The sequence below is a fragment of the Orycteropus afer genome, unplaced genomic scaffold, assembly GCF_000298275.1.
Source record: "Orycteropus afer afer isolate SDZICR_OR568_19922 unplaced genomic scaffold, OryAfe1.0 scaffold00128, whole genome shotgun sequence".
Lineage (NCBI taxonomy): Eukaryota > Metazoa > Chordata > Mammalia > Tubulidentata > Orycteropodidae > Orycteropus > Orycteropus afer.
In genome coordinates this window covers 2,797,419-2,810,282 of record NW_006921715.1, presented here as the reverse complement: position 1 = coordinate 2,810,282, position 12,864 = coordinate 2,797,419, and positions in this window count along the sequence as shown.

The following is a 12,864-nucleotide window of genomic DNA, read 5'->3' as shown; positions in this document are numbered from 1 at the left end:
CAAACAACATTTCCTATTGAATGTCTAATAGGTAAAACTTGAATTGTATCATGTAATTCTGTTTCAATTTTTTAAGTATGAAGTCTTTTAAGAGACAGCAGTTTAACAGGCTCCCAAACAATGAGCTAGCTCCTTACAGCTTCTCAGGCCATGACCCCAGGGAAGCAGCAGGAGAGGAAGGGTCCCAAGTGTGGTGATGGAGAACCTGAAGACCAGCTTACTGCAGATGTCAAGGGTAGCATCTGCACTGATTAAGGGTCAACTTTTGAAATCACACCCATGTATCCCCAACAGAATTACTGGAAAAAAAGAGTGTCCCACTCCCTGACTTTTCCTTCATAAATCTATACTCAGTCACTTGGCAAACTGTAGAATGTTCACTCCTCTGCGCTGGAGAAAGATCCCCGCATGATGCAGTTTGCTCTCAGCTGCTAACAGAATTTGGTGCTTGGAATCCACACCGCAGCCACATGGAGGATAGACCTGGCAGTCTGCTTTTGTAAGATTACTTCCCAGAAAACCGTGTGGAGCACAGCTCTCTCTCTGAGGCTCACGGAGTCTCTGAGAGTCGGAATTGCCTCAACAGCAATGGGGCTTTGGCCTGTGGTGCTGGGGAAAAGTCTCTATGTCATATTCTCATCTGGGTAGAGCCATACTGTTCCAAAAAGCAGCCAATCCCTGCAGGTGCCTAGTGAATATGAAATGTGGCCAGTCCAGACTCAGATGTTCCATAAGCATGAAGTTCACACCAGATTCTAAGATGACTAATGAAAAAGAGAACATACAACTCTCTCCTTAAGGCCTTTTTATTTTGATTATTACACTAGCATTATAATTTGAATGTGTGCTAAATAAATATGTCAGTAAAAGTACTCTTACATACTTCTTTTGGCTTGTTTTAGTGGCATAGTGCCTGAGGCATTTGACTGCTAACCAGAAGGCTAGCAGTTCAAACCCACCAGCCACTCCTCAGAATGAAGGTTGGGCAATCTACTTCCATAGTGATACCGCCTCGGAATCCCAAGGAGGGGTCGCTATGAGTAGAATCTGACTCCACAGCAGTGAGTTTGAGACAATTTCAAATCACATATTGGCTCAACTTATGTTCCTAGGTGTCAGCTGTACTTTACAGGGTTGGTCTTGGCTTAAGATTTAAACAATTCTCCCTGGCTTTTGCTTTGCATGGGATTCAGTAGATTAGGATTTCCACGAAGGAAGGAGGATGTTCCACAGTGCCCTTCAAGCCAGGCCTTTCCCGAACCTACAAGCATTCTGGGCAGAAATTCCTCACATCACTTCCATATATGCCTGAGAATGAGATGACGGCCTTTCTGTAGAAGTATTCTCAAGGAACGGGAAATTGGTCTATGTTTCTTAATTACTGAGTTTTGAGCGAAGAATTGGTTTGAGCACATGTTTTGGATACTTTGCCCATATTCTAATGTAGTTTGTCCCAAAGGGAGTCATTTGCTTCCACTCCATAGGAAATACTGTGGTCAGTAACCCCTTAAAGTTACCGCAAGTGTTTTGAGATCAAAGAAGAGTTTTCAGCTCCAATTAGGACATCATCTGGAAATTTCTATTTTTGACAAGCACTTTGGTGGTATCAGTAGAATTAGGAATTTACAAGGTTTTTACATGACTCCTTTCAATCTCCAGAAAGTTGAGTTTCTCAAAATTAACTGTGAGGAAACGAGAATTCTTTTAAAAAGAAGATTCTCAAAATATTCATCTTTCTCAAGTATTCTTAAGAGGATGATTCTTGAGTTACCAAATTAAATATCACTGATGTGATGCCTTTAGAAAAAATTCTCGAATTTGTAAAATATGAAAACAAACAAATTAAAACCAAAAAACAAGAAAAAGAAAAAAAAATATGCAAATTGATATACTGATTGTTGTTGTTGATATACTGATTAGCAAATTCCAAGTAGTCTCTTTTATTTATTTTTTTGCAGATTTATTTCTAGTATTAAAGTAATGACTTATTTCTTAGGTATTTTAAATATGCATGGGTAAATGAGATTAACAAGGGAGACATTTCACTGCTTCATTTTCACTCCTAAAAGTTGCTCCATTCAACTTGACTGAAACCTTCCTTTGAATATCTTCATTTGGGAAACAAGGTCTCCCAGTATCTGAAGTCACTGTCTCCCAGGTCACTTGAGGTCCGTGGTTTCTGTAGGTACAGATGGTATGTGCACATGTATTAGGACAACCATCATGGCTCCATGACTCCAAGTCATAGGAGCTGTCACCTCTTGCTTGGGTGGGAGGAAGCCACAAAGAAGTGGAAATGCTTAATGGAATTTGCATGTGACCCTCTTTTCCTAAGGATCCTTCTGAGATTCCCTTGGTATTCCATGCTGTGGCATCTGGGGTGAGGAAGGCAGAGCAGGAGGAACTCACAGGTAGAAGGTTGCTCTTCAACACTTTTAAATGCAACCACGTAGCAGCAACAGTATTTAGAGATATCAACGCAATGTGGCTTTCATCCCTGGTAAGTCACACTGCACTCTGCTCATGAGCATGGGATCCATGGCAGACATTCTCAGAGATGGCAAATGTCATGCAGAACAAAGGGCCTGAACCTGAGTTCCCAGTTCCACATTGTTCAGTCTAAAGAAAGAAAGGGATCTTGAAAGGATGGATGACTTTTTTGAGGTAGAAAAGGGTTTAATAAATAAATAAACAAAAATCTGCCTCTATGTGAATATCAAAGCAATGTTCAGAAGCTTATTGGGCTGAGAGATCTGCTCTGAGCTGTTTGGTAGAGCTTCTCGGTGTGGCTTCAGCCCATCTCTTCTGGGACCCCATAATGAAACAAAACACTGGAGCAGCCAAGAGGAACTGAGGTGACTGGAAAGAATGAGATCAGGGTAAGAACACCAGCTAAGGAAGTTGTATCTCTACCCACCACAGCCTTTGTTTAGAGAAGAGAGCACAGTGTGGTGAGGGGACAGGAATTCCAATGGGAGAGCCACTGTTCACTTCTCAATGGCCTTCTCCATCCTGGCCCAGGAGAATAAAGTGTGTTTTTGGAAGGAATCATAGACATGCAGTGATGTTTTATTAATGGTTTTGGTTGTAGCTATTCATTCATCTATTATGGATCTAGCTTGTCCTTTCACTCACTAATTCACCATGATTATTAGGAAGCATTTAGCCTTGACCTGAACAACACCAGGCACTGAGTCAGGTGTAAGCACGTGTATTTGGGTGACATCACACTGGAGGGGATGACAAGAGACCCAATAATATGCATGTGGCAGATGCTCCTGGAACTCACTTACATCCGTGTGAACCTCCTCTTCCTGGTATTTGGCTCCATGCAGTTCCCAGCATCTCTTTCACTTAGATGTGGCCATGTGACAACTTTCTAGACCACGGAATATGAGCAGAAGTTTGTTCTACTTCCTAAGCTGTTGATGCTTCCCACATGACCCTTGCTAAATGGAGAGACTTAGAGGAAGTTTGCCATAGATGGAAGAGATCTTGGCTCCCAAATGATTCCACCAGGCAGAGTTCTCCAACCAATCCCCCAATGTCCACTCCTGATCAGTGTGTCCACCACTCCCCTGGCAGTTTGTCCTTCTGTGGTGACCTGTGTATTGCTTTGGGGCTGGAGGCTATGCCACCAGTATTTCAAATAGGATCACTGGAGGTACACATGTTTCAGCAGAACTTCCAGACTAAGACAGACTTGAGAGGACAGGGACATCCACTTCTGAAAATATTGGCCGCTGAAAACCTTACAAATAGCCATGAAACACTGCCTGATATATAACTGCAAAGCCTTACAAATAATGCTGAAACACTGTCTAATGGACCGGGCAGCGTTTCCTTCTGTTGTGCATATGGTGGCTGTGAGTTAGAATTAACTTGGTGGCACCTAACAACAACCAATGACTGAGAAATAATCTTGATTTTTTTCAGTCATTGAGATGTGGAAGATGTCCGCTATGGTTCCCAATCCCATTCAATACTGGCAGTTTGGGACCATTAAAAAAGCTCCCCTCCCCCACTAGAATGGCTAAAATCCAAAACACTGACACTGCCAATTACCCTGGGGATGCAGAGTGACAGGAACTCTCATTCATTTCAGTGGGTGACGCAACATGGTTCAGCCACTTTCGGAGACAATCTGGAGTTTCTTCCGAAGCTAAATATAGGCTTACAATATGGTACAGCAATCTCGCTCCTAGGTACTTATCCATATGAGATGAAAATGTGCATCCACAGAAAAGCCTGCACATGATATTTATAGCAGCATTATTCATGATAGCTAAACATTGGAAGCAACGAAGGTGTCCTTCAATAAGTGAAGGCATAACCAGACTGTGATACATCCATACAAGGGGCTATTATTCAACAATAAAAAGAAATGCGCTCTCAAGCTACAAGAAGACATGGAGTGCCCTTATATGCATTCAAAAACCAAACCCACTGCCATCAAATTGATGTTAAGTAAATGAAACAGAAAATAAACAATCCATGCTGCCTTTAAGTTGATCCTGGCTCCTTATGACCCACGAGGACACAAGGATAGGATTGTGCATAGGGGTTCCAAGATTGTCAATCTCTATGGAAGCAGACTGCCTCATCTACTTCCTCTGGAGCCACTGGTGGGTTTGAACTGCAGACCTTTAGGTTAGTAGCCGAGTGTCTTAACCACCGTACCACCAGAGCTCCTTAAATGAACGAGGGCCGTCTGAGAAAGCTGTGCTGTAGGATTCCAGCTCTGTGACGCTCTGGAAAGGCAGAACGATACAGACAGTCGAAAGGTCCGTGGTTGCCGGGGATTAGAAGGAAGGCAGAAGGAAGAGTGGGGCGCACAGGGCCCTCCTAGGCAGTGAAGCTATTCTTCATGCAGGATGGTGATCCGTGGCGTCACACATTTGTGAAAACCCGCAGGACCGGACAACACGAAGTGTGAAACTTGATGTAACCAGGGACTGGAGTGAACAATACTGTGTCAACATCGGCTCTTCAGTTTTGGCAAATGAACGACAGGAAAGGAAGGTGTTAGGAGAAAGTGCAGGGGGAGGGGATATGTAGGACTCCTAACACTTCCTTCATGGTTTTTCCATGAACCTGAAAACGCTCTAAGAATAAAGTCCATTTTCACAAAAGGGGCCCCTAATTGCCCGGGTTAGACTGGAGAATGAGCTCTGGAGGTGTTTTACTAGAGCTGGCAGGAGATTCGCGCATGCCAAGGGGACTGGAGGAGGAGACGGTCCTTCCCCGACCCCAGCCAGACCAGCAGCTCTGCGAAGGCAGCCTTCTCAGAGTCTATGAAACTTAAGATACAGGCCCTCCCCTAGCCCAGTGCCCAGCCTACGGTCCCCAGTAAGTTGTGTTGAATGCAAGGCCTCACACTTCTAGGAGCTGGTGTATAACTGGGGCTCAATGAACAATGGAAGCCCACTGAGCTAAACAGAAGACAGCTCCAACAGGAACCCCAGGAGCAGCGCAGTGGCCACAGAGGAGCATGGCCTACCCAGCCTGCCTTGTGGCAGAATGGCGGTGCTTCAGCCCAGAGGGCGGCAAGCAGGAAGAAGTGGGGAAATAAAAGCAAATCGCCCTCAGCTGTGCCTCGTCAGGCTCACTCCTGCCGGCTCTCCTAAAAGCCCCGAGGCAGCAACCCCTCACTCCTGCCAGCTCCGCATTCATGAATCTGGGTCCTGTGGCCACCAGACCCTGAAATGGGTTCTACATCATATCATCGGATGTTGTTCAAATTCATTGGAAGAGGCGGCTATCTATGCCCCCTTATCCACAGTCCTTTGGGAATGGAAGGGAAACAATAGATTCATTTTCCAAAAATCATCACATTTACATATTTTTATCATGAGCTCAATGAACAATTTTAATTAAACCCATTTTTAAGGAGGGTGGAGAGAAGAAAGGCACCATGGTAAATATTTAACACCTAATCAAGGGGAGAGAAGCATGCAGCCGAGACCCTCATTAAGCTGCGCGCGTGGAGGGTGGGCTTTGGAAGCAGCCTGGTGTGAGCCCCAGCCCTCACTTATCAGGGGTGACAACTGGGTAAGCCATTTCACCTCTTGGAGCCTCTTTTTTCTCATGTGGACAGATGGGCAAGATGCCAGCCTCGCAGGATTACTGCAAAGAGAGCTCTGAGAGTAGCGCTAACCATAACTGGCATGGCTAGAATGGTAACTGTGGCCAGGGCGCCACCCACACGACACCATGTATCCTCAAGCTGACAACCTGTAACCAAAAAAACCTAAACCCACTGCCATCTGGTTGATTCTGACTCATGGCAACCCCGGAGGACAGAGTAGGAAGAAGGTGGACTGCCGGGTAAGGCAGGGGAGAGGCCGGGCAGGGAGCAGGAGGCAGCGGACGGCCGGGACTGGCAGAGGAAGGCCAGGCAATGAGCCCTTTTGGGTTTCCAACACTGTGAATCTGTAGGGAAGCACATTGCCTCATCATTCCACCACAGAACAGCTGGTGGGTTTGAACCACTGACCTTTTGCTTAGCAGTTGAATGCTTTAAGCACTGTGCCACCAGGGTTGAATGCAATATTCATCCCTCCAAGGGGCAGTGGTGGCCCACTGGTAAAATGCCCACTTTTTGTGAGGGAGTCGTGGGTTGGGCTCCTGGCTGGCGCACCTGAAGCACAGGCTTGGCTGGTCTGTCAGTGGGGGCACGCTGCTGTTATGAACAGGTTTCACCAGAGCTTCCAGGCTGAGACCAGCTGGGGAGGCCTGCTGATCGGCTTCAGAGAACCAGCTGGTGTAAAGCCTGTGGGTCAAAACCGGGGATACACAGGACTGGGCGCCATTTTGTTCTGTTGTATATGGGGGCTGACTTGACAGCAGCTAACAAGAACAACATCAATTCTCCGTGTTGAGTAAGAGTACACCTGAACGCAGGTAGATTAGAGTGTCTTGCCCAAGGCCCCGTGGCTAGGAAGTGGTAGCTACTTAGTGGCATTCAAACCTTGACAAGTTAAACCCTGAGTAGGCACTCTGAGCTATTATTTCATGTGACTTGAGTGCTCTGGGACCTGGAATACCTATGCGCTCACTCTCCTTATTTCTAAATTTCCAGCCCAAATTTCTGACTCATCACTGTACTTTGTCGGATTTGTAAAGCAGCTTACAGAGCATGTTGGAAAATCTTCCTCATCAGAACCTGGAATAACTGGAGCTCAGGAAAGTTACCTAGCCTGGTGCAGGGCCCTTCAGTGTGACAGCAGATGACCGTCATCCAGGCACCTGTTTCAGGAATCAATCTGCAAAGAAACGGGAGGGTCTGAAGGGCCAAGAGAGAGAGGGCCTGAAACCCCAAGCCCTGGGCATCCCCTGAGTAGTGGTGGTTGTCAGGAGGTAAACCTGTCTCTCATTCTGAGAATGATCAGGTGCAAGAAATTAAGCCACGAAGCAGGAGCCAGGGTAAATCAGAAGGCCAGGCCTTCCAGCCTTGTTCTAAGTGCTCTGCAAAGATAATTGTATGGTTGTTTCTGCAATCAGTTCTGAGAAAATTGCCCCTCCCAAATTAGCTTCCCTTATGCAATAATTTCTAGTTGAGAGCATGGAATTGCTGCTATATATATATATATATATATATATATATATATATATATATTCACATACTTGACCAATAACTTGAGGATGTCTTAACAGAAGAGGGCACTTTGACACATATTTAAAATATATCTGAACTCTGTAGCCAATAGATCACAAAGTTCCCCTTCCTCCTTCCTCTCTCTTATTACTTTTTCCTTCCCCTTCCCTCCCTCCTTCCTCTCTCCCTGCATCCTCCCTCCCTCCCTTCCCTCCGCCCTCCCTCCCTCCTTCCCTCCTTCCCTCCCTCTCTCCCTCCATTCTCTTTCTCTTTTTCTCATTCTCCGATATCTCTGCCTTCACTTTCTCTTCCCACTCCTTCTTTTACTTAATTATAGAAAACTGTCTGGTCTTCCTTTCTGAATCAGGAAGGCAGGTTTTTATCTTCCCAGAAGTGCTCTGAAGGACAATAACTCTCACAAAACCCTATCACTTGAACAATTATCTAGCATAAATTTTTTTATGGTTATCACTCAACCCTTTCTATAGAACACGTCATCAATGTTCAGAACCAGTATAGCTGGGCTTCCTAAGCCCCTGTCCTTGAAGAAGCAGGGATAGGCTGGATATAATCTTTCACAAACTCATCCACTATAGCTCATGGGACCAAGGAAGCAAGGGGCATAACTGGAACCATTCAGGCCAAGGATGAGAAAAGCTTTCTGATCCCACTGCCTTTAAGAGATGAAGATATTTGCCCCAGCGACACAGCCATGAGCATCAGAAAAAAGATCAACCCAGTCCTCTGAGTCCAAGTCCTGTGAGCCTGTGAAGCCACGCTCCTTCATGCTACAAAACACTGTTTTCACCCTTGCATCAAACTGTCAGTGTCCTATTCAGGTGTCAACAGAGCCATTGAGTGGGCCCACTTCAGCAGTTCTGTGAGATGTGGATGTGTAGAAGGGCAGAGAATGGCTAACAAAAATAGTTTTCCTCCAATGCCTTTTGGTGACACTTATTCTCTCTAGGTCACCACAGACCCCACCACTCCCTAAAGTCCTGCATAAGGCTTCCTTATACTTGTGGTATGCGCCTGGTGCAAGAATGATTTGAGTTTGCAAACATTAGTCTGAAAAGTGACTGCCTTAGTTCTTTACTGAAAATGCCTGTGTCAACCCATCCAGGCAGATCCTTAATTAAGGCAGAGAGTGATTCCATCCTCTGCTCACCCCACAGGGCAGCCAGCTACTTCTATTTCCTGTGGAGCTCATTTGAATACCTTAAAGGGGTCAGACAGTGAGAACCATGCCTATTACTCCACAGTCCAAGAAATAGTTAATTTATTATTCCAAGTGAAAGTGAGTGAGGTTTCACTGTGAAGTGTGAGGCCATCTTGAATGAGAGAGCAGAATAAGAGAGGGGAAGGGAACATGCCACAAGGATGTGGAATTGTGGAAGGAAGCCATTACCTTCACGTTGCTCCCAACAGTTCTGCCTGAAAGGATTTATGCTCCATATGCAAGGTGGATCTTTATAAATGTATATGTCGTCTTCACAGAGTTAGAAAAATCATTACATGTTGAGAAACATTGATCAGGCCTATGAAATTGAAAATAACTAAATCATTTTTAATAGAGAATACTGGTGATAGACATTCTGGCTCTAATTTTCATAATAATTTATTTTACTAGACCTTTAACCTATAGAACAACAGGGAGGTTTGGCTTTGTTTGTTTCTGGTTATCGTCCCAGTAGTAGATCTTCAGGAATACCGTTCGATATCTCAGTGATATTCTCTGGGAAACTTCATCCTGACCAGAGGCCTAATTTGCAACTAGACAGCAACATCTGCACCAGATGAAACTTGTCATCAACTGTCGTCCAACCTATTGGTTGTTGCCTAGCAACGGGTCAATCATACTGAGTATTTGCTGAAATAGATTAGTGGCATTGTTGCCATAACAACTACCTTTGTTAGTTAATTAAACGGATCTGACGCAGACTCAGCATTGGGGAAATTTGTGTATTGTAGGAAGTCATACCTGTCCTGACTCAACTACTCATAGTAGTCCTGTGTTAATATTATCCTCAAAAAAAAAAAAAAAAAGAAAGAAAGAAAGAAAGCACTATCTATTTGTAGCTAGGAGCCCTGGTGGTATAGTGGTTTAGGCTTTTGGCTCCTGAGGTCAATGGTTCAAACCCACCAGCTGTTCTGAAGAAGAGAGACGAGGCAATCTGCTTCCATAAAAAAATTAACCTTGGAAATCCAATGTGGGTCACTATGAATCAGAATTGACTCAGTGACAGTGAGTTTGGATTTTTCATTTTTTATGTTCAGTGCTGCTCTTTCTGACCATGACATCACTAAATCAACTCTTCCAAAAATTCAGGAAGTGAAGCTTCATCTATATATTAATCTATTATTTTATTAATTCGTGTATCAAGTGTGTATTGAGCTGAATGAATGTTTTAAACCTGGAAGGATAACAGGGTAGCATGAGGGACTTCCTTTTGGGGGATGGACTGTGTCTGTACATTGATTGCAATGGGGAATGCACAAAGCTACTTACATGGCAGAATTTCATAGATCTAAACATAGAAAAATTAATGGATGAATGAGTGAATGAATGAATAAGTGTGTATACAAACTGGTGTGATATGAATGAGCTCTATAAAACAGTTCATAGTATTGGGCCAGTGTCAGTGCACAATTCTGATGATTGTGCTGTGGCTATGCAAGACATTATCATAGGGGAAAAGTGCTGGCAGGAACCTTCTGTACCATGGTTGTTGTTTCTAAGTGAGTTACAATTATTTCAAAATAAAAAGATTTTTAAAAAATAGGGAAAGGAAGGGAAGAAAAATGGAAGGAGGGGAGGGAAAGAAGAGAAAGACAGGAGGGAATGGGAGAAAGCAAGAGGGGAGAGAAGAAAGGGGGAGTGAGGAACGAAGAGAAAGAAGGAGGGAGGGGAGAAAATTCTTGTAAAGGCCAGGCAGCTAAAAAATAGGTATTTGGGTTTGGGACCATACAGTCTCTGTTGCAACCACTCAACTCTCTGATGTAGTATGAGCACAGGCACAGATGATATCTCAACAAATTAACATGGCTGTGCTCCAAAGAACGCTTATTTGTGGACATTGAAATTTGAATTTCATAGAAATTTCACATATCAAAAGATATTCTTCTCTTTTTTTGTTTGTTTTCCAAAATTTAAAAACTGTAAAAGTCATTCTTAGCTTGTGGGTCATATGAAGACATTGGAATGCATTGGGACCATGTGCCTTAGCTTGCCAGTTCTCAATGATGGTAAGAGAGAACGAGGCAGGAAAGTTTCTATGGGCCAGGCGCAGCAGTGGCCATATCATTTTTGCCTGCATGCTGTTGGCTGGGACTTGGCTCCACGGAGGGTGGGAACTGAATTGATGATAGGCTGTATATCCAGAAAGAAATGGAAACAGGTCTTAGTGAAGACACAGTGGCCCCTGTGCCCCACACTCTAACACACACAGAGCAGTGTGCACACTTTGATTCCCGAGGGTGAATCGGAAAGAGTTCTTCCTCCTCCAGACTTTCCTTGGCACTACCAGGACCTTGGCTGAGAGCAGAGAATACCATAAAGATGTTTAGCTGTGTTTCATTGACTATGCCAAGGATTTGACTATGTGCCTGATAACAAATCACACACAGCATTGCAAAGAATGGGAATTCCAGCCACTCCATTGAGCTCCTGAGGAACCTGCACAGAGACCAAGAGATGGTTTTTCAAATGGGACAAGGAGACACTGCATGGTTTAAAATTGGGAAGGTGTGCATCGGGGTTATACCCTTTCACCACACTTAGTCCATCTGCATGGTGAGCAAACAATCTGAGAAACTGGGCTGCATGAAGAAAAACATGGCATCAGGATTAGAGGGAGACTGATTGCAATATGCAGGTGACACAACCTTGCTTGCTGAAAGAGAAGAGGACTTGAAGCACTTACTGCTGAAAAGAGGACTTGAAGCACTTATTGATGAAGATCTATATATCATCTGCCTTCAGTATGGATTACACCTCAAAGAAAACAAACATCCTCACAACTGGACTGACTAGTAAGCAACATCCTGCTAAATGGAGAAAAGATTAAAGTTGCCAAGGATTTCATTTCCCTCAGACCCGCCATCAATGCCCACAGAAGCAGCAGGCAAGAGTCAGAAGATGCATTCCACTGGGAGAACCTGCTGCAGAAGAGCACCTTCAAATGAAAAGGAGCAAAGATGTGACTTTGAAGACTAATGTGTCCTTGGCCCAAGCCATGGTATTTTCAGTCACCTCATATGTGCACAAAAGCTGGAGAATAAACAGGGAAGGCTGAAGAAGAATTGATGCCTTTGAATTGTGGTGTTGGCAAAGAACGCTGAAAATACCATGCACTTCCAGAAGAAAGAATAAGTCTATTCTGGAATAAGTATTGCTGGAATGTTCCTTAGAAGTGAGAATGGCCAGACATTGTCTCATGTACTTTTGTCGTGTTATCAGACAGACCACTCCCTGGAGAAGGGTAGAATGCTTGGTAAAGAAGAGGGTCAGCAAGAAAGGGGGAGGCCCTCAATGAGAGGGACTGACACAGTGGGTACAATGATGGTCTCAGGCATAGCAGAGATTGGGAGGATGGTGCAAGACTGACCAGGCAGTGTTTCTTTCTGTTGTACACAGGGTCACTATAAGTTGGAACTGAATTAAGGGCATCCAGCAACAACAACAACTAAGTAGGGAGAAGGAGCACTGGTGCTGCAGTGGTTAAAGTGTTTATCAGCTAATGGTCAGTGCTTTGAACCCACCAGACACTCCATGGGAGCTAGATGTGGCAGTCTGCTTCGGGAAAGAATATAGGATCAGAACCTCTAAGGAGTAGTTCTACTCTGCCCTGTAGGGTCACTATGAGGTGGAATCTATTAGAGTTGATGGCAATAGCTTTCATTTTGGTTTTTATCCATCAGTCACAGTGCCCAGATGGTGCACACACTAACACATTAGGCCGCTAACCAATAGGTGGGAGGTTTGAGTCTCCCTGAGGCACCTCAGAAGAAAAGCGTGGTGATCTGCTTCTGAAAGATCAGCTGCTGAAGACCCTGTGGGGTGCCTCATAGCACACGCAGCAGAGTAAATCTCAATGTCAAACTGTTTTGTAATTTTAGTGTAATTAAATGTGGGCTATTAAAGTTGTCTTTCTCTTTTGATTTCTACATATCTGTTCTCCTTTGCTCATGTCAAGAGACCAGGTTCACCCTATGTGGGCCAATAGAAGAGAGGCATAGAATTAAGTGTCCCCATCTGACTGTTACGG